This window comes from Engystomops pustulosus, chromosome 1, assembly GCF_040894005.1.
Source record: "Engystomops pustulosus chromosome 1, aEngPut4.maternal, whole genome shotgun sequence".
In the NCBI taxonomy this organism is placed as follows: Eukaryota; Metazoa; Chordata; class Amphibia; order Anura; family Leptodactylidae; genus Engystomops; species Engystomops pustulosus.
In genome coordinates, this window is record NC_092411.1 from 95,710,817 (window position 1) to 95,732,360 (window position 21,544).

General features: G+C 44.7%; 1 long non-coding RNA gene across 1 annotated transcript in view; it reads left to right on the forward strand.

Moving 5' to 3' along the window:
- Positions 1 to 17,048: 17,048 nt before the first annotated feature.
- The window catches only part of LOC140127744 (uncharacterized), an 84,909-nt gene continuing 80,413 nt past the window's right edge, over positions 17,049 to 21,544 (forward strand). Inside the window, exons 1-3 of the long non-coding RNA XR_011855056.1 lie at positions 17,049 to 17,204; positions 17,435 to 17,480; positions 20,203 to 20,406. This is a non-coding gene — a long non-coding RNA (uncharacterized lncRNA). The remainder of the gene's footprint in view (positions 17,205 to 17,434; positions 17,481 to 20,202; positions 20,407 to 21,544) is intronic.

Genomic DNA, 21,544 nt, shown 5'->3' on the forward strand with positions numbered 1-21,544 from the left:
TTAACTGCATCTGCATTTTTTGCATCCGAGAGATGTCTCCTAATGCGGTTTTTGAGGGGGCCACTAGTACAGCCGACATACTGGAGCTTGCAACTTTCGCAAGTGATTAAATAAACCACATAAGATGTGTTACAATTAATGTAACTCGCTATAGTATGTCGTTGTTCTATATGAGTAGATTGGAAACATTTTTGTGGAACCGCATGATTGCAACATATACATCGATTATGTCCGCACTTAAAAAAGCCCTTTGTCGATAACCACGTATTTTTGTGAGGGGGTAGTGAGGAGTATAAACTAGGTGATAATATGTTGCCTAGTGTTGGGGCTTTCCTGGATACGAATTTGACTTTGTTTGCTAAAGAGCCAGAGATGGTGCTATCCGTGTGTAACAATGGTAAGAATTTTTTAATAATACGTACCACATCATAATATTGTTCACTGTAAGATGTTGAAAAAGTTACTGTGCCTAAAGAGTTATCTGTATTGGAAGTTGCTCTACGACTCTTATCCTTAATGAGATCTACCCTAGGTATCTTGTCCACTATATTGGTAGCTCTATTTAACATCCATGTAGGGTAGCTTCTCCGGCTCAAGCCACTATGTATTTTCTGATTGACAGTGTCAAATTCTTGAGGATTGGAGCAATTGCGCTTGAGTCGGATGAGCTCACCCACCGGGACATTTTTAATTACATGTGTCGGATGACACGACGTGGCATCCAAGATAGAATTCACTGCTGTAGGTTTGATGTATGGAGAAATATGGACAGTGTGGTTTGCTGTCAAGGAAATATCCAGAAAGTGTATGGTATGTAAATGTGAGCAGGATGTAAATTTGAGATTCATGTCATTGCTCCCCAAGTATTGAACAAATTCCTTCTCCTCAACCTCGGTCCCCTCCCATATCAAGAGCAGGTCGTCAATATAACGGCCATACCACTTGATATGGGAGAGGAACGGGTTATTAGAGGAGAAGCGCTTTTTCCCTTGAGCCGGTGTTTTGGACTTGAATTGATTGCTCCACGGAAGCTGGAGGTAGCCGTGCTCGGGACTGCCCTCCTTGTGTCGAACACGTCCCAGGTGAGCTGACCATACCTCGCATACTGATGCTCGGTTTGAACTGCAGGAGATTGTCTTGACCATGTCTACATGCCTAAATGCACTGAGTTGCCGCCATGTGATTGGCTGATTAGAAATTAAGTGTTAACAAGCAGTTGGACAGGTGTACCTAATAAAGTGGCCGGTGAGTGTATTTTTGGAGTCTGAGTTTGTCTATTTTATTCCGACGCCACTAAAATGCTCTCTGACTGCATGACTCCAACTTCACTCTATAACCCTGGAAGTAAGAACTGCAATGGAAATAAAGAACCAGCAATATACATTAGAATTAGTTATAGAGGCAGGGAAGATGGGGGCAGCAGGGAATTTTTAATAGGGTAAGTGAAGGGATAGCAGAAATGGGGCCATGGCAGATGGAACAGGTAGGTAGAGCAGATGTAGGTAGAGCAGATCCACCAAAAGTAGCAAATATCTTATGGCAGTTCCATAAGATATGCTGCCATAAAGAATTAATGGTATCTGTGTCTGTAAGACACAAGAACATTTTTGTTTAACTTTATTTTTATTAAAGAATTTTAAAATTTTACAAAAACAATGCCCATATAGACGCCTGTTAAATATCTGTCACAGCCGTACAATCCCCGAAAACGTCGAAAAGTCAGACAAAAAATAAGCCCCATTATGTTGGACTGATCCTGATGAAGTTGATCTAAGCTGGTTGAGCCAGTTAAGCCATGAAGCCATGAAGGCATTTTTTTTTTTCAGGAATTCATCTTTATTATGAAGCAGTGAGATCTTGGATTTTTCTGAGAAGGAAAGATTTTAGATGTCATTAGCTTTATTCATAACAAATAACAATAGTATGATTATGACAAAAGCTCAAAGTAAAAAGTATAAAAATACCTCAATTTCTATTTACCAATGACAGCCAAGAAGAAACAATCAGGAGAGAAGGCATCTACTTTTCTATTGTTATGTCAGTTTGTACTTGTAGCCCTCTCTGTGGGCAGCAGGCTACTCTCATTAATTGCCAAATTCAGGAATACTTTTTCCCTCATGCACATGTAATATTTAAGCCATCATAAGGAAACAAAGGAGGGGACGCTTGTACACTTAGATGGAGATCTTGCAGTGCTGAAGGAGGATAAGAGCCACGTCAAGGGGCAGAGTATAATCGGCAAACTGCCTAATAGCAGATCGTACAGCATCCCAGAAGGGTGTCAGAATTGGGCAGGACCAGAAGATATGGAGGAACATGCCCTCCTCCAGTCCACCCATCCAGTAAGTTGGGTTGATCTCTGGGAATATAGAGTGGACACAATACCATCTAGACAGTAATTTATAATTACCTTCCTGGATGCAAGAGCTGATTTTGTGGGCTAGGGAGAAGATTTGCTTCCTTTTCTCTGGCTAAACGTCACCTAGAGGTTGAGCTCCCACTGACAGATGAACAGAGGAGGAGGTTGAGCTTCTGGCTTTTGTATGACATAATAGATAATAGAAAGGCGGTGTCGTAAAGGGACAGAGCCCGAGCATAGCAATTCAAGGGGGGTGGGATTTTTGTCAAAAGAATCAGGAGGTGGGAGAATTTGCAGGAATGTCTGCAGTGCAACGGAATGCCAGGGACTCAAAGCTGGAACACCTAAGGACTCTGATATGTCTGGGAGACACCACCAGGTAGTACTGGATTGGTAATGAGACACATTGGGGCATATGTACTTAAGATCGTGCGCCAGAAATGCGCCAGAAATGAATCATGAATCTGCCGCTTCCTGCACTGGCCACGCCCCCTAATTTGTGTCGCATGGAAGCCAGTGCAGCTGCACCACAAAAGGGTTGCATGCGACATAATATCAGCGAAGATACTTCGTAAACACCTGTGCCAGGCAAAATGGATCTTTACATAACCTTCCTTTTCAGTCTTGCTGGTTTACCTGCCCAAATGAACGAGTGCTGTATTGCTAGTATGGAACGGAAAAAAAGATGGAGTGCCTGAAAAAGAACATGATTCATTAAAATAAACATATAAAAGGTCCATAAAAAAACATATGGTGGAAAGTTGTTCCAGGTTAAATCACATCAAAAGCCAAGGCTTGAAAAAGGTTTACTCTCCAGAGATGACAACGCTTTTGTATCGTTATAACTTTGAAATAGATAAGCTCAGGAGTTGGTCACAGCAGGTGATAGGTGGCTGATTGGTGGGGGACCTCAGCAATGACAACACAACGAGGTCTGGAAGTCTCCCATATGAATAAAGTGGTAGTCCTTGCCTGCATATCTGATGACACATGACCTACAAAAAGAAATGTAATAAATTGAATAAGTCATCTAAAATCACCTCACAGTAAAATGGCACTTTATAAGCTTTACCTGTTCCTCTGTAATCTATTATTTTAACTCCTTTCGTTTCAGTGTTTTCTTTTTTCACTCCCTGCATTCAAAAATCCATAACTTTATTTTTGTGTGTAAAGAGCTGTATGAGGGCTTGTTTTCCGCATATCAATTGTACTTTCTAGAGATGGTATTTAATATTCCATGACGTGTACTGGGAAGCTGGAAACAAATTCCAAATGCGGTAAAATTGATAAAAACACTATTTTCTTTTGGGCTCGGTTGTCATGACTTTTGCTGTGCGCTAAAAATGACACCTCCTTTTTATTCTTTTGGTCGATACAATCACAGTGAAATTTATATAGCTTTTATTATGTTTTAGAAGAATTAAAAAATGTAAATCTTTTGGACAAAAGCAAAATTCTTAATTCATATTCTGAGGCCAATAAGTTTCATACTTCAATGTACTTTATGGACCTGTTTAAGGTTTATTTTTTTGCTGGAGAAGTTGTTTTTCCATTACGGCAGAGGTTCCCAACTTTTTTGTATCTGGGAACTGGTTGCACCCACATTGTTTTTTTCTGTATCCCCCCTACTGATAGAACTCATTTTTGCTGTTTTCTGTCTTTATAAGAAGGGGGCTACAGAAAAGGGCACACTATAATACCCCTTTTTCCTATAGTCTCCCGCACCTATAATGTGTCCTTGTCTTGGCCTATTCACTATAAGGGGAAAAAAATATACATACTGTAAATACTCGAGCCAAGGCAACTAATTTTACCCAAAAAAAGGGAAACATTCCTGTGGATAGTGACTTGTATGTCACTGAATAACCCCTATAAAGAATTTAGCACCAAGTGCCATATTAACACCAATAACCTACAGGTATCTGAAAGTGTTATCTATTTTTGATAGTGTGTTTTTTTTTACAATTATCTCATTTACATTTTTATTCCATGCTGTACAATATATAAAATTTATGAAAAAAGCTTAAATATATTACTGATATTTTACACGTATAATATTTTCACATATAACTACACAATGACTTTGACATTTATGAAATTGTGTTTTGTTCTCTAATTTTGTTCTTCAGTGTATATGTTGTACAATGCTGTGTACAACAGCGCATCCAATAAACCCATGGCTATACATAGTGAAAAACAAATAAATAACTGAATAGCTGAAGGTTTGTGGGAAGTCAAATTTGAGTGAGAAACCGTGTAAAAATTTATATAAAAAAATAAGTGAAACAAATGTGAAGAACACTTCAAATAATACGAAAAAGCAAAATATCACTCTGTGCATTGTTATTGTAATATATGTTTTTAAATATATTGAATAAAGATTGATTACTTACCCAGACAAGCCATAGTCACCATATTGTTGATTGGAAGTTGATCAACTTAAAGGGGTATTCTCATCTGGGCATTCACATTCAGTTTGATTAATAGGCCATATATATATATATTTCTTCAATTAGATGTTATTAAAAAAAAAGTTCCTGTGTGAAGATAATTTCCCATAAATGTAGCCATGTTGTCCCTTAGAAACGAGATAGCTTCCTCGGATACGGCCACCTCTTCTGGAGTGAGTGCACAAATAAACAAAATGTTTTTGTATATGAAATGTCCAGGAGTTACTGCAGGTCCCACAGCCTTCCTGTGGTAATGATCGCTTAATCCAGGAGGTCAGGTAGGACTCAATACTGCATGTCTGGCCACCGCTGCCAGAGTGTGAGGTGGTCGTAACCGAGGAAGCTATCTCATTTCTAAGGGTCAATATGGCTACATTTATGTGAAATTATCTGCACACAGAAACGTTTTTTTAAATAACATCCAATTGAAGAAATGTTTATACATGGAAGATTAATGAAACTAAATGTGAATAATCAGGCGAGAATACCCCTTTAAGTTGTCATCAGCAGTAAATGATATTCAGTGCTGTGATGATGTGACCAGGGGAAGGGGAGGCCTGCTGGTATTCACCACCATAAATTAACCTAATTGAGCCAGCTTGTTGACAAAACCAGCATGTGGCCGGGCTTCAAAGACCTATACAGACAAACCGACTCCAGGCATCACCCCTCTCGTCAAACAAAGAGCCATTAAAACTTTTGAATCACCAGGTTGAATAGAGACAGTTATGAAGTTATGGTCCATCTCACCAGAACACCAAATACATTTTTGGATTGGTTATTCTCCATAAATCATAACAACCCATTGTTCATTGCTCTAGGATACTCAGATCCCGAGATATCAATATCTCTGGATAGGACCATAGCAAATGGGTCAGGTTTGGTATCAATGCGATCCTGGGATTCACCCGGATGCAATGATACCAGAACCATGACCCCAGGACCTTCCCATGGGGTAGCTGTGGCTTCTCCAGGGCTCTGGATGTAATATCAGGTAGGAGGGACCATTGACCCCCCTTAGGATGGGCAGAGGTGTGTCCACCCCTGATATAATCGGGCGCCCTTGAAGGGGCCGGTGTCTTTTGTCCTGGGGGAAACTAACATCAACTAAGCGCAGGGAAGATCTAAAAGTGTGGACTATCCATCCCCATTAGGCCACACACAAAGGTAACTAACTAACTAAACTGCTTAGACTTGTGGTGCTACCCTTGTAATTTGTACTCTGTTTACTGTATATATCTATTGTGTGTACTGTATTGTCTAGTGTGCCCTTAAGGCAATTAAATATAAAATCTAATCTGTGTTGCTCTTTTATCTCGATCACGAATCTTACGTCCGGGTTTCTCGCTTATATACATGCTACCGGGTTGGTTCCTCACCCTATATAATCCCGTTACGGACCGGGCTTATATTAAAGGAGAACTGGTGGCAGCATAAGGCTGATAATATTCTGTCTCACTGCGGCTAGTGAGAGGGATCTTATAGCCATTCAGGGATTTGATTTAGGGTTGTGCCATATCCGGAAGTTGTGTGGACAACTTTAAATCACTTCCTGCGCCTCTCAGAACCCGTGCGTTCTGGGAGTGTCTGTAAAAGGATAACTGAGTGACCTTACGTACCCTCCAGGGGTCCGGAACGTCGCGGTTTCCTTCACATTGGTGGCAGCGGTGGGATAATCGAGATAATAGTGTTTGATTGTGTAATCCATACTCTCAAATACTAAAGATTTACCAACAGCAGCGTTTGTGTTGGGATCTTAAGACCAATTCAGCACTAGACACAAGCAGAGTGCAATTACAGTAAGGTGTGAGGTACATCAAGTTGCAGTTCTTTGTTAGTTACCAACAGCTGTGATAATGGCCGGTAGGAACAAAGGCAGGAAGAATGCTGCCAGTGCTGTGGACATTACAGAGGACGATGCAGTACCGCAGTTGGACCAGGAGGAGGTGGGGGGCGCTATTATTCAAGGCGAGGGGGAGCTCTGCCCAGACTCCCCAAGGAGCCAGTCGCCAGTGGTCAGTCCCACATTGGACCGCCCACTGCCCGCCCACCCACATGGTCTGATGGGCTCGGCAGCCATCTTTCAAGCTGCCTTGTCCAGTTTACAGGCGGGGAACCATGCTGCATACGAGACCCTCATGGCTGCTGCAGAGCGGCGAGAGCGAGCAGAGGCTACAGAACGGCGGGAGCGAGTGGAAGCAGAGGCCACAGAAAGACAACGGGAGCGTGAACACCAGCTGCAGATGATTCAGCTACAACAGTCTGCTCCTGCTAGTCCAGTGCTGCTGGAGAACCATGTCCCAAAGCTGCGGACTGAGGACTTTCCCCTTTTGGATAAAGGTACTGACTTGGACACTTTTTTGCTGGCTTTTGAAAAAACTTGCCAACAGTACCATGTGCCTGCGGACCAGTGGGTTCGGTACCTTACCCCTCGTCTCAGAGGGAAGGCCCTGGAGATATTTGGCTATTTGTCCAGTGAGACCACCCTGACCTATGATGATATCAAGCAGGCTCTGGTCCGTCAGTACAACCTGACCCCTGAGACTTACCGGAAGAAGCTCCGGAGTTTGCAGCGGGGGTCTGCTGACAGCTGGACTGATCACATGAGGGCTCTTCTCCGAGCAGTGGACCAGTGGACCTCAGGACTGGGACTTACCACCTTTCAGCAGCTGAAGCAGCTATTCGCCATCGAGCAGTTTTTGTGGAATTGCCCGGAGAAATTACAGCAGCACCTTCGTGACCGGAAACCCAAAGATGCTTTGGAAACAGCTGGCCTGGCAGATGAATACAGCAACAACCGGACTCTGGAGGCCAGGAGACCTGCTAGCTGGAGAGGGGGTAAGACGAACACCATCCCTGTTACCCCTGCCCCAGCACCCAAGGGGGCACCTGCCCATGCTCCCCTCTTCACACCAGTGGGCGAGAACCATCTGTGTCATTTCTGCAGACAACCAGGACACTTCAAGGCCATGTGTCCACAGCGCCAGAGAGGCCCAGGACCGTCCCTGACACCATCTCCTGTTTTGTTTGTGGGTGGGGGTGGTGGGAGGTCCCCTGATAATTTGCAGCCCGTCACCATAGGCCAGGCTAGGGCCATGGGACTGAGAGACACTGGTGCTGGATTGACCCTTGTACGGCCTGAACTGGTGTCACCACAGGATTTGATACCTGGGAAAACCCTCACGGTTTCTGGAATTGGAGGAATAGAACCGGCACTGCCCATTGACAAGGTGTATTTGGACTGGGGTGCAGGGAGGGGCATGAGGGAGGTGGGCGTGTCGCCTGACCTTCCTGTGAGTGTTCTGCTGGGAACAGACTTGGGCCGACTAGTGTCACGGTATGTGACCCCAGAATCATCAGGGACTGATTGCTCAGACAGCAATATTCAGCCGGCCGCTGTCACTGTTATTGAGACTGATTGTTATGACTCTGATGTTGATATTGTCAATCATAATACTGATGTGTGTGACCTACCTACTGCCAGGAATGTGGGGGTGGGTAGGGTCATGGGTCCCACTTTGCCCTTGGGGGAGGGGACCATCCAAGCAGAGGGTCAGGCTACTATGCGGAGTGGCCTGTCATCCTCTGGATACCTGTTGTCCTCTGACACTCCTAGAGTAGGGAGAGACAGGGGGCTAACAGCTGAGGGGGAAAAGCTTGCAGGGGAGGACGGGAAAATACCGGGACTAGTGAAGTGCCCAGGTAAGGACTCTGTGCAGAGCGTATCCCCAACCGGACTGTCTCAAGACAGGGCCTGTCCATCTGCCTTGGCGACCGGGTCAGAGGTGGAGAGGAAGTGGACGCTACCTGCGGTCACAGCGACCATCGCCGCTGGGACACGCGGTCGGAGTGTTGTAGCCCCTCGGGGGCTCATCGACTTCCTCCCTTCTGATCAAGGGGCTGCCAGGTCAGATGGAGGTCAGGAGACAGACCCGGGGGAACTGGCAGAAGACGTGGGGGTTTCTTCTACTCTCACCACGTCGAGTCAGGGGGTTCAGGTAAGAGGGCCTGCAAGTGAGGACGGGAAGGGTCTTCCCGGCAAGGACCCACTGCAGGGCCCCTTACCAACCGGACTGTCTCAAGACAGGGCCTGTCCATCTGCCTTGGCGACCGGGTCAGAGGTGGAGAGGAAGTGGACGCTACCTGCGGTCACAGCGACCATCGCCGCTGGGACACGCGGTCGGAGTGTTGTAGCCCCTCGGGGGCTCATCGACTTCCTCCCTTCTGATCAAGTGGCTGCCAGGTCAGATGGAGGTCAGGAGACAGACCCGGGGGAACTGGCAGAAGACGTGGGGGTTTCTTCTACTCTCACCACGTCGAGTCAGGGGGTTCAGGTAAGAGGGCCTGCAAGTGAGGACGGGAAGGGTCTTCCCGGCAAGGACCCACTGCAGGGCCCCTTACCAACCGGACTGTCTCAGGACCGGGCCCATCCGTCTGCCTTGGCGACTGGGTCAGAGGTGGAGAGGAAGTGGACGCTACCTGCGGTCACAGCGACCATCGCCGCTGGGACAAGCAGTCGGAGCGTTGTAGCCCCTCGGGGGCTCGCCGACTTCCTCCCTTCTGATCAAGTGGCTGCCAGGTCAAATGGAGGCCAGGAGACGGATCCGGGGAAGCTGGCAGAAGATGTGGGGGTTTCTTCTACTCTCCCCACGTCGAGTCAGTGGTCTCAGGAAGGAGGGCCTGTCAGCGAGGACGGGAAAGTGCCGGGAGAGGTAGGTATTCACGGCAAGGACTCGCTACATGGCCCATCCCCAACTGGACTGTCTCAGGACAGGGCCCACCCGTCTGCCCTGGCGACTGGGTCAGAGGCAGTGAGGAATCGGACGCTACCTGCGATCACAGCGACCATCGCCGCTGGGCCGCGCAGCTGGAGCGTTCAAGCCCCTCGGGGGCTCGCCGACTTCCTCCCTTCTGATCAAGTGGCTGCCAGGTCAGATGGAGGCCAGGAGACGGATCCGGGGAAGCTGGCAGAAGATGTGGGGGTTTCTTCTACTCTCCCCACGTCGAGTCAGTGGTCTCAGGAAGGAGGGCCTGTCAGCGAGGACGGGAAAGTGCCGGGAGAGGTAGGTATTCACGGCAAGGACTCGCTACATGGCCCATCCCCAACTGGACTGTCTCAGGACAGGGCCCACCCGTCTGCCCTGGCGACTGGGTCAGAGGCAGTGAGGAATCGGACACTACCTGCGATCACAGCGACCATCGCCGCTGGGCCGCGCAGCTGGAGCGTTCAAGCCCCTCGGGGGCTCGCCGACTTCCTCCCTTCTGATCAAGTGGCTGCTAGGTCAGATGGAGGCCAGGAGACAGATCCGGCGGAACTGGCAGAAGGCGTGGGGGTTTCTTCTACTCTCACCACGTCGAGTCAGTGGTCTCAGGAGGGAGGGCCTGTCAGCGAGGACGGGAAAGTGCCGGTAGAGGTAGGTCTTCACGGCAAGGACTCGCTACATGGCCCATCCCCAACTGGAATGTCACAGCACCAGGTCAGTCTGTCTGCCTTGGAGACTGGGTTGGAAGCTGAGAGGAAGCAGACACTACCTGCGGTCACGGCGACCATCGCCGCGGTGACGTGCAGGCGTAGCGTCGAGGCCCTTTGGGGGTCCACTGCCTTCCTCCCTTCCGACCAATTGGCTGCCATGTCAGACAGAGGCCAGGAGATCGATCCTGGGAAGTCAGCAGAAGATGGGGCAGTTGCACCAATTCTTGTCACGTCCTGCCAGGAGTTTCCGGCAGCGTTAGACGCTGACGCTTGCCTGAAAATTAAGGAGAAGCAGGTGGTAGAGTCTCCCTTGGTCTCCGACTCCAAGCGGGCCTGGGAGCAAGGGCGACTGTACCAGAGGACAATTCAGCAGGGTACACCAGAGGTATGGCCCAGTGACCCACATGCAATGGTACTCTGTCCAGTTTGGGCAGAGGAACCCATTGCGGATGTGGAGGCTTGCCAGCAGCTCCGGGCGGACCAAAGGTCCCAGCTGTGGGCAACCCTTCACCCCTTCCGGGAGTTGCTCAGCAACCAACCTGGGAGGAACCCGTTGGCAGTCCATCACATGGACCCCGGGGACCAAACCCCATCCCAGTTTTCAGCATACCGGGTCCCTCCTGAGGTGCAACAGTGCCATAGCTGGGTGACTGACGTGATGCTGAAGCTGGGTATCTCTCAGGCATAGAGAGGTAGTGAGTGGGCGCATGGGGAAACACAAAGGTATTACCCCTTAGCGCCCTCTTTAGGAGGGAGGTGTGATGATGTGACCAGGGGAAGGGGAGGCCTGCTGGTATTCACCACCATAAATTAACCTAATTGAGCCAGCTTGTTGACAAAACCAGCATGTGGCCGGGCTTCAAAGACCTATACAGACAAACCGACTCCAGGCATCACCCCACTCGTCAAACAAAGAGCCATTAAAACTTTTGAATCACCAGGTTGAATAGAGACAGTTATGAAGTTATGGTCCATCTCACCAGAACACCAAATACATTTTTGGATTGGTTATTCTCCATAAATCATAACAACCCATTGTTCATTGCTCTAGGATACTCAGATCCCGAGATATCAATATCTCTGGATAGGACCATAGCAAATGGGTCAGGTTTGGTATCAATGCGATCCTGGGATTCACCCGGATGCAATGATACCAGAACCATGACCCCAGGACCTTCCCATGGGGTAGCTGTGGCTTCTCCAGGGCTCTGGATGTAATATCAGGTAGGAGGGACCATTGACCCCCCTTAGGATGGGCAGAGGTGTGTCCACCCCTGATATAATCGGGCGCCCTTGAAGGGGCCGGTGTCTTTTGTCCTGGGGGAAACTAACATCAACTAAGCGCAGGGAAGATCTAAAAGTGTGGACTATCCATCCCCATTAGGCCACACACAAAGGTAACTAACTAACTAAACTGCTTAGACTTGTGGTGCTACCCTTGTAATTTGTACTCTGTTTACTGTATATATCTATTGTGTGTACTGTATTGTCTAGTGTGCCCTTAAGGCAATTAAATATAAAATCTAATCTGTGTTGCTCTTTTATCTCGATCACGAATCTTACGTCCGGGTTTCTCGCTTATATACATGCTACCGGGTTGGTTCCTCACCCTATATAATCCCGTTACGGACCGGGCTTATATTAAAGGAGAACTGGTGGCAGCATAAGGCTGATAATATTCTGTCTCACTGCGGCTAGTGAGAGGGATCTTATAGCCATTCAGGGATTTGATTTAGGGTTGTGCCATATCCGGAAGTTGTGTGGACAACTTTAAATCACTTCCTGCGCCTCTCAGAACCCGTGCGTTCTGGGAGTGTCTGTAAAAGGATAACTGAGTGACCTTACGTACCCTCCAGGGGTCCGGAACGTTGCGGTTTCCTTCACAAGTGCATTTACTATTTTGCCTGAAATACTGCAATAAACACCTGTATAAATACTGAGAAATGGAAAACAATACTCCAGCCAAAATAAATCAAGTTCCCACAAGAAACAATAAAACCAAAAATAAGAGAACCCAGAAATCAATATAAAAATATATTTTATTAAATCAAGCAAAAAGTATTAAAAACATATACTGTAATGAGGAAAACACACAGAATGAACAAGGCTACTAATAGGTCAAGGGGTATACATAATGGGGCTCATTTACTAAGGCTCACACGGTGCACCTTTTTTGGGCGGTGCACATTCTTCTAGGCTAAAACGGCTTTCACAGGTATTTAAGTAGTGTGTGAGTTGGGATTGTGGCGCACGCAACCCTTTTGTGGCACAGCTGTGCTGGCTACCATGCGATACAAATTAGGAGGACTGCTGTCGGACAGTCCGACTGATTCAGACTGAGTGCGGGATTTAACTTTTAAATTGTGTCGCACGCCCTGTGTTAAAGGTGCACCACAAAAAAGATGGTGAACTCTTAGTGAATAGCCGCACACTGCATTATACAATGCACTTTCAGTAAACTCGAGTGACCTCGTAAGTAAATGTGCCCCAATGAATGTATGTGGAGAAATGTATGACACCACAATGCTGACACCTAGAGTAGAGGTACATAAAGCTTAACATATACCTAGAATAAATACAGAGGAAAAGATGCAATTGCACAAATTATTGCATACAGGCCATAGAGGCCAGTCCCCGACACGTGTTTCACGTAAGATGCTTTGTCAAGGGTATCTATTTTTGGGTTTACTGAAATACTGCAGGCAAACCCAGTGATTGAGAAAGCATAGAAATTTACAGAGTAAAAATAAAGTTCAAGACAATCATTAGACAATACTTTCGCAAGTTATTTTAAATGTCCAGAGAAATTAGTTACTTCACAAATATAGGTGGGAAAGCAAGAGAAAAGGTTAATCGTGTTATGAAATCCATTTAATATTCTCAATATTTTGTAACATGTATATATTACTGAGAAATTCTGCACATTTTATAGCTCAAGGGTATCTATTTTTGGGTTTACTGAAATACTGCAGGCAAACCCAGAGATTAATTACAATAGAAGTACTCAAAATTCTAGAATTCTAATTTTTTTTTTAAAGCTTTTTTTTTTACCAGAGGCAACCACTTACTTAATGGGGCCCCTGAGTTCTGCTTCTGGCAGTTTCAGCATACAAATGATATTGTTAAGGATACAGCCAGCAAGCCAGACTATTATTCTTGTAGGGATAACACTGTAAATATATTAATGTCACTATTGGCTCTTGCCATTCAATTGACTCTTTGTGCTTAGGTGTTGTTTATGTTGTTTAGTATGCATGAAGGGGTGGTCCGAGGAGGCGGTGACTGCATGCAGTCCTGCCGGCATATGGTGTGGGAGAGGTGGTCTGGGGGAGAAGCTGAGGAGAGGGGAGCTCCTCCAACCGCCCCCTAATGATTATGCTGGACCACTGTAACCTTTGGTTGGCTATGTACTGCAGTGTTTCCTAGCTTTATCTGTATGTTCCGATAAAGCTAGCGATTTAACACTGCTATTACTGGGGTAAGGAAAAAGAGCTGCTTACAGCGGTAAGTGCTCCTACAGCGTTTATTTTGGGTAACAGGTCCTCTTTAAGTCTGTGCTGCATGACAAAGCGGTAGATACCTGAAAAAATCAGTAAATTGTAGTTGAAACTGGTCAGATTGGATAAGTAAATTAATTACCATAATTTCTATGGCTCTATCTGTTCCTGTCAACAAGCTAAAATCCTATAACATTTTTAAATCAAGCTCAAATTCGTTCTGGTTAGTGTTTGTCTCACATGTTAGAAGAAAAACTGTGTGGGTTGGACTTATCTAAACATTCAATTTTCTCTTTAGAGACTCTTAAAATGTGCATAATCTGTTACATTTTAAAAGCAAAGTCATTAATCATTGAGTATCTGTGGATTATAATGAGACAATGGTTTCTTTGTCTCACTGTTTTCTTTTACTGAATATGCAAATATAATAGATAAAATAGGCTCCATTATCTGGCTAAGTAATTTCTGAAACTTGCTTTAGTACATTCGATTTATGAAACAGAGAGAAAAATTTGGTTAAAAAAAAGATAAAAACTTTAATTTCTCATTTGAATCAATGTTGATGATGAATGTTTTTTTTTTTCATTCTGGTTGCTTTAGTAACATCCATGGTTATCTTTTTGTATTAATAATATCCTCCTGCATATACTAAACAAGGCATGAAAATAACATCCCTTCTGTGAGCTCTCAACCCAGGGATTGGTGCAATCAAGTCCTTTTGTCTTTTTCTTCCCTATATACTATCCAATATTTTTGTGTTTTACTTCTGCACCAACAGTCAATAACCCAGATATATCAAAACTGGTGTAAACTGACTTAGTGGCGTTTGCCTCACTAATGTGCAGTTTGCGCCTTTTTTTATTTTGGTGGACTTTGCTTCATGCTGCAGGATTGTGGCATAATTTGTGGCGCAGCTCAGTAATAAATGTTAGTAATAATTTTAGGTGCACATTTTTCTAAAGTAGTGGACAAACTGCATCCATGGCAAAAATGTGGATGTCATTAGTTTTCCTGAAAGTCATGTTGGATGGTAAGGGGGCTGCCTTACAAAGTAGCTAAAGAGGTGTGGTTTTCCTCATCCCAACCTGGAAACCTTATTTGCATATTTCCTAGAATCCCCTAGTGGAGCATTAATGGCTACAAGTCTTCACACGCTTGCTAGGCAACCTTAATTGGCAAAGTCTCCGTAAGGAGAACTCATACTCCCTGGCCCTAGATTTGTGTTAAAGTATTAGCTCCTGGTGTTGCACAGATACCACAATACATAGCTGTACTAATTCTACTTGTGAGGTTTGGCCTTTTAGGCTTAATCTTTGGGTGAATTGCCTGCCATCTAAGAAATAAGAATAAATAATCACTAGATAGAAAGAAAATCCTCTGTTACAAATGTAATAGAATAAACATAGTAATTGGAAGCACATTGTGTCCATTTAGGCAATGCTGTAAGTCTTCTGAACTGTAGTGCATGAAAGCTACTAAATACTGTAAAAATAAATGAGCGTTCCATCCAATAAATGCATTTATATTGTACCAAAACTAAAACAGACCTTTCAAGGCAAAATATTCTTGCTGATTATTGGATCTTTTATTGGAATGTGGTTATCGAGTCTGAAAATAAACAATAACCCATGAGGACTCAATGATGTGTACAGAGATATTCTGCCCTTGATTATGTGTTGCTATAGAAAAATACATGCATTACTGTGGAGTCTAATCAAGCATGATCTTTCGTTAGCAGAGTTTTTACCTTCACAAATACTGGATATGGCAGACATACAGATATACATTAGAGGTTATAAAGATTGGTATGACAAAATAGGGTTGTAATACAGCACATAAGCCTTAGGGCGAATTCACACGACCGTCAAGTAAACGTATGTTCGGCCGCAATATTGAGGCCATACATATGTCCCCCACAGAGGGCTATTGCACACGGGCTTGGTACGGTGAGCGCAACAAGCACTCCCATCTTCCAGACTACAGGTCTACTGTGGCTTATGAGATGTTAAACTGCAGAGCAGGGAGCAATAATCTCCCATGCTTCACCTTACACTATGGGAGAGATCTGGATTGCAGTTCTGGATCACACCCCAGGTGCATGTGATCCAATGACCTATATGTGCTGCCATGGTAATCAATTGTACTCGTGTCTTAGAATCTCCAAGCCCCCGTTTTTTATTGTGAAACTGACCAGCCTGTGATAGGAGTCACAGTTTTCCCACAGTTTGAAGGTATATCTATCTGTCTGTACTATGAAGTTCCATTCAAACAACTTAGATGCATTTGACTAAATCTGAGCATAAAATATATCACTGTAAACTTCTGTCAGGCTTGCGGGTTGTGGATCCACTGGACCACTGCAGACGATGACTCAAGCCACTACCTGGGACCCGGTTTTCACCAGAGCCCGCCGCAAAGCGGGTTAGACAAGCTGCGGCGTGGTACCACCAGGTCGTTGCTCAGACGTGACTTGTCTGCAGTGGCGGCCAAGGTTGAGGTACAAGAACGGCAATCAATCTCGTGGTCACAGTCCAGGCACAGGGTCAGGGCAGGCAGCAGAGATGCAACGTCAGAGTTCAATCCGGGGTCAGCAACAGGAGGTCCAAGCAGAGGGGTACGGGAACACAGCACACAGGACAGCAGCACGGAGGGAACACGGAGGAGCTCAGGTAACACAGGAACATGGAGGGACACAAGAACGCAGGAGACACAGGAACGCAGGTTAATCGCAGTAAAGCTTTCTCTCAGGCTGTGAGGCACAAAGATCCGGCAGGGCTTACAGGAAGAGACAGGCTTGTATAGAATTGGGCAATATGGCCACCGCCAATTAATGGCGCACTGGCCCTTTAAATCTGGAGAAGGAGCCGCGCGCGCACTAGCAGTCGGGGACGCGCGTGGACCGCGTAGGGGAGCAAGCCGGTAGCCGGGCCAGGTGAGCCTGCGACCCGTGACAACTTCAAAATCTATTTGGCTGATTCTGCTCTTAAGCAAATCAATAAACACTAGCAACCTATACCCTCATGCCCATGCCATCACAAAGCCTTCACCATGTTGTACAGAGAATGTGGTACGCTTTGTATCACAAGCTGTTTCAACCTTTACCAAGCTCACTTATTACCATGCATTTGGTTTTAGTTTCAGTTATCCAAAGAATGCTGTTCCAGATTAGGAGTGTTTTTGTTTTTTTTTTTGGCAAAATCTGAGCTTTTTTTCAGACTGCATTGATTTGTACTTTGTGATGAACCCTCTGTATTTTCTCTTATAATGGGACACTTTTACTTACCCGGTCCTGTCGCGATCCCGAGGTGCATTGTCTGACGAGGATGAAGTCCAGCGCGATTCACTAAGATCGTGCACCCGAGATCCTGCATGTGTCACTTCCCCGCTGAGGTCCGCCGGAGTTCACCTTCTTCCTCCTGGTGTATGTGAGTGCATAGCTTGCGACACAATTTGAATTTCAAATCCCGCGGCTAGTCCGATTCAGTCGGGTTATCCGACGGCCACGCCCCCCGTTAAAAGTATGCGTGATTGCGCCAAAAACCCCTGTTAAATGCGGCACAAATTGGAAATAGTCGGGAAACCCACCGGAAATGCGGTGTGCGGACCTTAAGTAAATGTGCCCCAATGTCTTTATTCTCTCTTCTCTTTATTGTAGACTTAGACATTGACACACCTACTTCCTGGAGAATATCTTCACTTAGGTAAATGTTGTGATGGTTTTTTTAATATATTTCGGTAAACAGCTAAAATGCCAAAACATGTGTGCATGTATTTTCACCCAACACACCAAAAAAACGGTATCCCAGTGGGGCAGTTCATGAGGATACGAAGGAACTGTAGCGATGACAAGGAATTTAAGAAAAATGCATTAGAATTGACAATAAGATTAAAAGCAAGAGGTTATCCCAAGAAAATAATCTCTAGAGCCTATATGCGAGCCAAGAATGCCAACAGAGAGGACATCCTAAAACCAAAGTATCGAATACCGGAAAAGAAAACAAGACTCATTACCACATACAATAACCAGTGGCAGGATATATATCGCATACTGGGCAAAAATTGGAACATACTCTTAACTGAACCTAAACTGGAGTCCTACATCGACGTGACTCCGACAATTACGGCAAGGAAGGCACGAAACCTTAAAGACATCTTGGTGAAGAGCCATTTCAAACGCCAAGGAGATTCAACAGGTGGAAAGAAATTAATAGGCTCATATGCATGCGGAAATTGCAACATATGCCAATATATGCTGCCATCGAATGAGTTTGAAGACCCTATAGACGGTAAGAGACATCATCTTAAACATTACGTTAATTGCCGCACAAAAAACGTGGTATATGCAATCACATGTTCTTGCCCTAAGGTATATATAGGGCAGACATCACAGGAGCTGCGCAAAAGAATCCAGAAGCATCTCTCCACAATATCCACAGCAAGACGAGACATTGGCAAAGATAGAAGTCGGTTGCCTCACACTTCCACCATTTTCATGGAGGTAAGTGCGGAGGAATTAAAATCATGGGTCTGGAGAAAGTCTTCTCCAATATAAGAGGGGGAAATGTAGTTCCACAACTACTACAAAAAGAGAGCAAGTGGATTTTTCAAACTCAGTCCATGACCCCCAGAGGACTAAATGAAGAATTCCTCTTTACTGGCTTTTACAAAAAATAACAACATCAACAGGAACTAAAACGTAGAATCACTGTAGTAACACAAATAAAGATAATTCAATACCCCTATCTATTATATGATGGTGGGCATATATGGAGGGCATTAAATTTTCTATGCAACTATATGCCAGTACTCATATACATGTACACATGACACTTTACAGCACACCCATGTCACAGCTTTGTTTTTTCATGAAGGTCTTATCATTTTATTTATTATTTTTTCTTCCTTCTCTTCCTCCCCACTTTTGTTTCACTACAGGTTTTCTCCACCAAACACGATGAAGCTCATTTACGACTTGCACCTAGTCCACTTTCATCCCAAATCACCTTCTACTCCAGAGAATGTTCATGCAGAATAAAAGATGAAGGAAAGAAGCAAACTACTGGAGCCACAGAGATTAATGTACTAATGTTTCCTGCACAGGTCACTTTAACATATCTGCACTAGTTTCACTTTGTACGGCTATACTATGAAATATAATAATAATAATTTTAGCATAATTCACCATTATAATAACCTAAGCACAAAACTGGTTATTGAGCAAAATTTTATAATGTATAGAACAACAACAGGTTAAAACTATGTATATCCCCATGTATTCCTCCATGATACAAGACTGTTTCCCCTTCGTTATGCACATATGATACGTATCATCCTTTCTGCCTGTGGTGTGACGATCGCGGCACTACTCTCGCGATCGTCGCTTGGCCCGCGCATGCGCAGTCCCCCGAATTGGAGGAGGAGGATCGGGGTGACTGCGCGTGCGCGTGGTTCGGGCGACGGCGCGGGAGGTTCGCGGTCGCTGCACTCACAGGCGGAAGCCAGGTAAGAACGCTGGCCGCCATTGGCACACAACTTGCTACCCCTTTGTATATATACCCCGAACACCCCAGTGTTCAATTACCCCTGAGGAAGCCACACATAGTGGCGATACGCGTGGGGCTCGCAACCACATTCCTGAATGCATTCCTGAATGCAGTCCCAATTGGGTAATATTCGGCTTTTGACGCTAGCATGGGTTGGTCCATATGTTGATTGGCTATTTGTGCCTTAATTATAGACGGGATTTGCATACCTACCTGCTTCTTTGTCAGCCATGAATATGTACAAATGTATCTCTGTGATTTGATTGTACTGCATTCTCACGCCTAGGGGGCAATGTGGAGGGCTTTTTTGGCTGCATCATAACCATTCCCTCTGTATGCAGTTTTAAATGTTTTTAATGGTGTCCTTAATAAACTTTGTACTGATTATTTTGAAAGAACTTACATCTTTTTGAGGATCATTTATACACACCACACTGGTTCACCTTGATATTGCATGTATTTTTTTGACTGTGCACTGGTGTATAAACTAATTATATTTGTTTTAATTCTTTTCCTTAATTTTAATAAAACTTATGACAACTTGAACATGGAATATTTTACTTCTTGTAAAATTATTGCATTACTTGGGACCACCATCAGATTAGCTGATACCGGCTGTATCCAGAACTGGAATGTAAAACTTAAAAAAAGCTGTTTTTATATAGTGGTTAAGCTGTGTTATCTCCCCCCCATCCAATCTGATGTTGATGATCATCAATGGTCATGATGGTCGTCAATATAACTAAGCTGAAACACCTCTTTGAGGTAATTACTTCATGGTGATAAGAAGTGGAAATTTTATGCATAAGTCTGACTCATTTACACTGTCTGAACCCACAGGATGTTTAATTCATTTTATTTTGTTTTTGCTTGATTGTAGGAGCCTAGACAACTACTAGGCTGAATGGCTAAATGGCTGAATATGAGAAAGAAATGCTAACGTTTCTAATCCAGTTCACCTTCTATATTGCTCTGTGTTTATTATCTGAAGTGGCCGTGCTCGTGTAGCTTAGTTGGTCCGGATCCAGAGATGCTAGTTTGAAGACAGAAAAAAAGGAGGGGCTTCGGCACTGACATGGTAAAGGTGAGGCTACAATTTTATGTAAAATCCATCTTCTTTATTGAAACATGTTAAAAAACTTTTATTATAAAAAGCAATCCAACTAGATGGAAAAAAAAGTCATGAAAAGGTGGCGCGTTTTGACTGGTAAAAATAAGGAAGATATTATTAGACACCTCAAATGTCATAAATTGGAACAATCCAGCTTTTTACTGTATTAACACACCTTATACCATTATCTCAAACCACCAAGGAAAGCAAATGGCACCAAAATCTGACTGTCAGGAACAGTGGTAGTGGATCCTTTGTACCACCACAGATGATGATGTAAGTCGACACCTGGGACCGGAGTCTAAGTGGTACCCGGTTTTTACCAGAGCCCGCTGCAAAATGGGTTGAACCACGGCGTGGTACCACCATGTCGTTCCACAGGCTCGACTTTGTCCGCAGTACCGTCCAAGGCGAGGTACAAAATCGTAAGGCAAACTCGTGCGTTCGAGAACAGGCAGGAAGTCGAGACAGGTAGGTCAGGACAGGCAGGACAGGATCAGAGTCAATAACGGAATCGGGGCCACAACGGGAATTCGAAAACACAGCAAATCGCATGAAATAGCTTTCTCAGAGGCACTAGGCACAAAGATCCGGCGGGAAATGCTGGGAGAGGGAAGCTTTTATGCAATTTCCTGGGGATGGTCAGCACCAATCAGCGGTGTGCTGGCCCTTTAGATCTTCGAGCACCAGCACTGGAAGGGCAGCAATGGGCACGGGAGCACCCGTGACACTGACTTAAAAAGAAAACCACTAAGATCCTTCATAGAGGACCCACATATAGTCATATGTCCTTTTGTGTTCAATAAACTTTTATTGAAAATAGCAAATAACAACGTTCAAAGTGGTTTAATTGGAGCAGAAGCTAACTACATCAATATGCATATCTTAGTATATAAAGCAAATGTCATACGTCCGGATGTAGAACTAAGAAGAATATGAATAGCCGCTTCATGAAGCATAATATTATTACTGTAATAAAGGCCACCTCTATATTAAGATGTAGAGAAAGAAGTCGTAAAGGACCATAACTTGATTAACAGAACTAAAAGATTAACAACACTAAACACATAACGTGAACACATATCGGGAACCACATTAGGAGTGAGGGAAG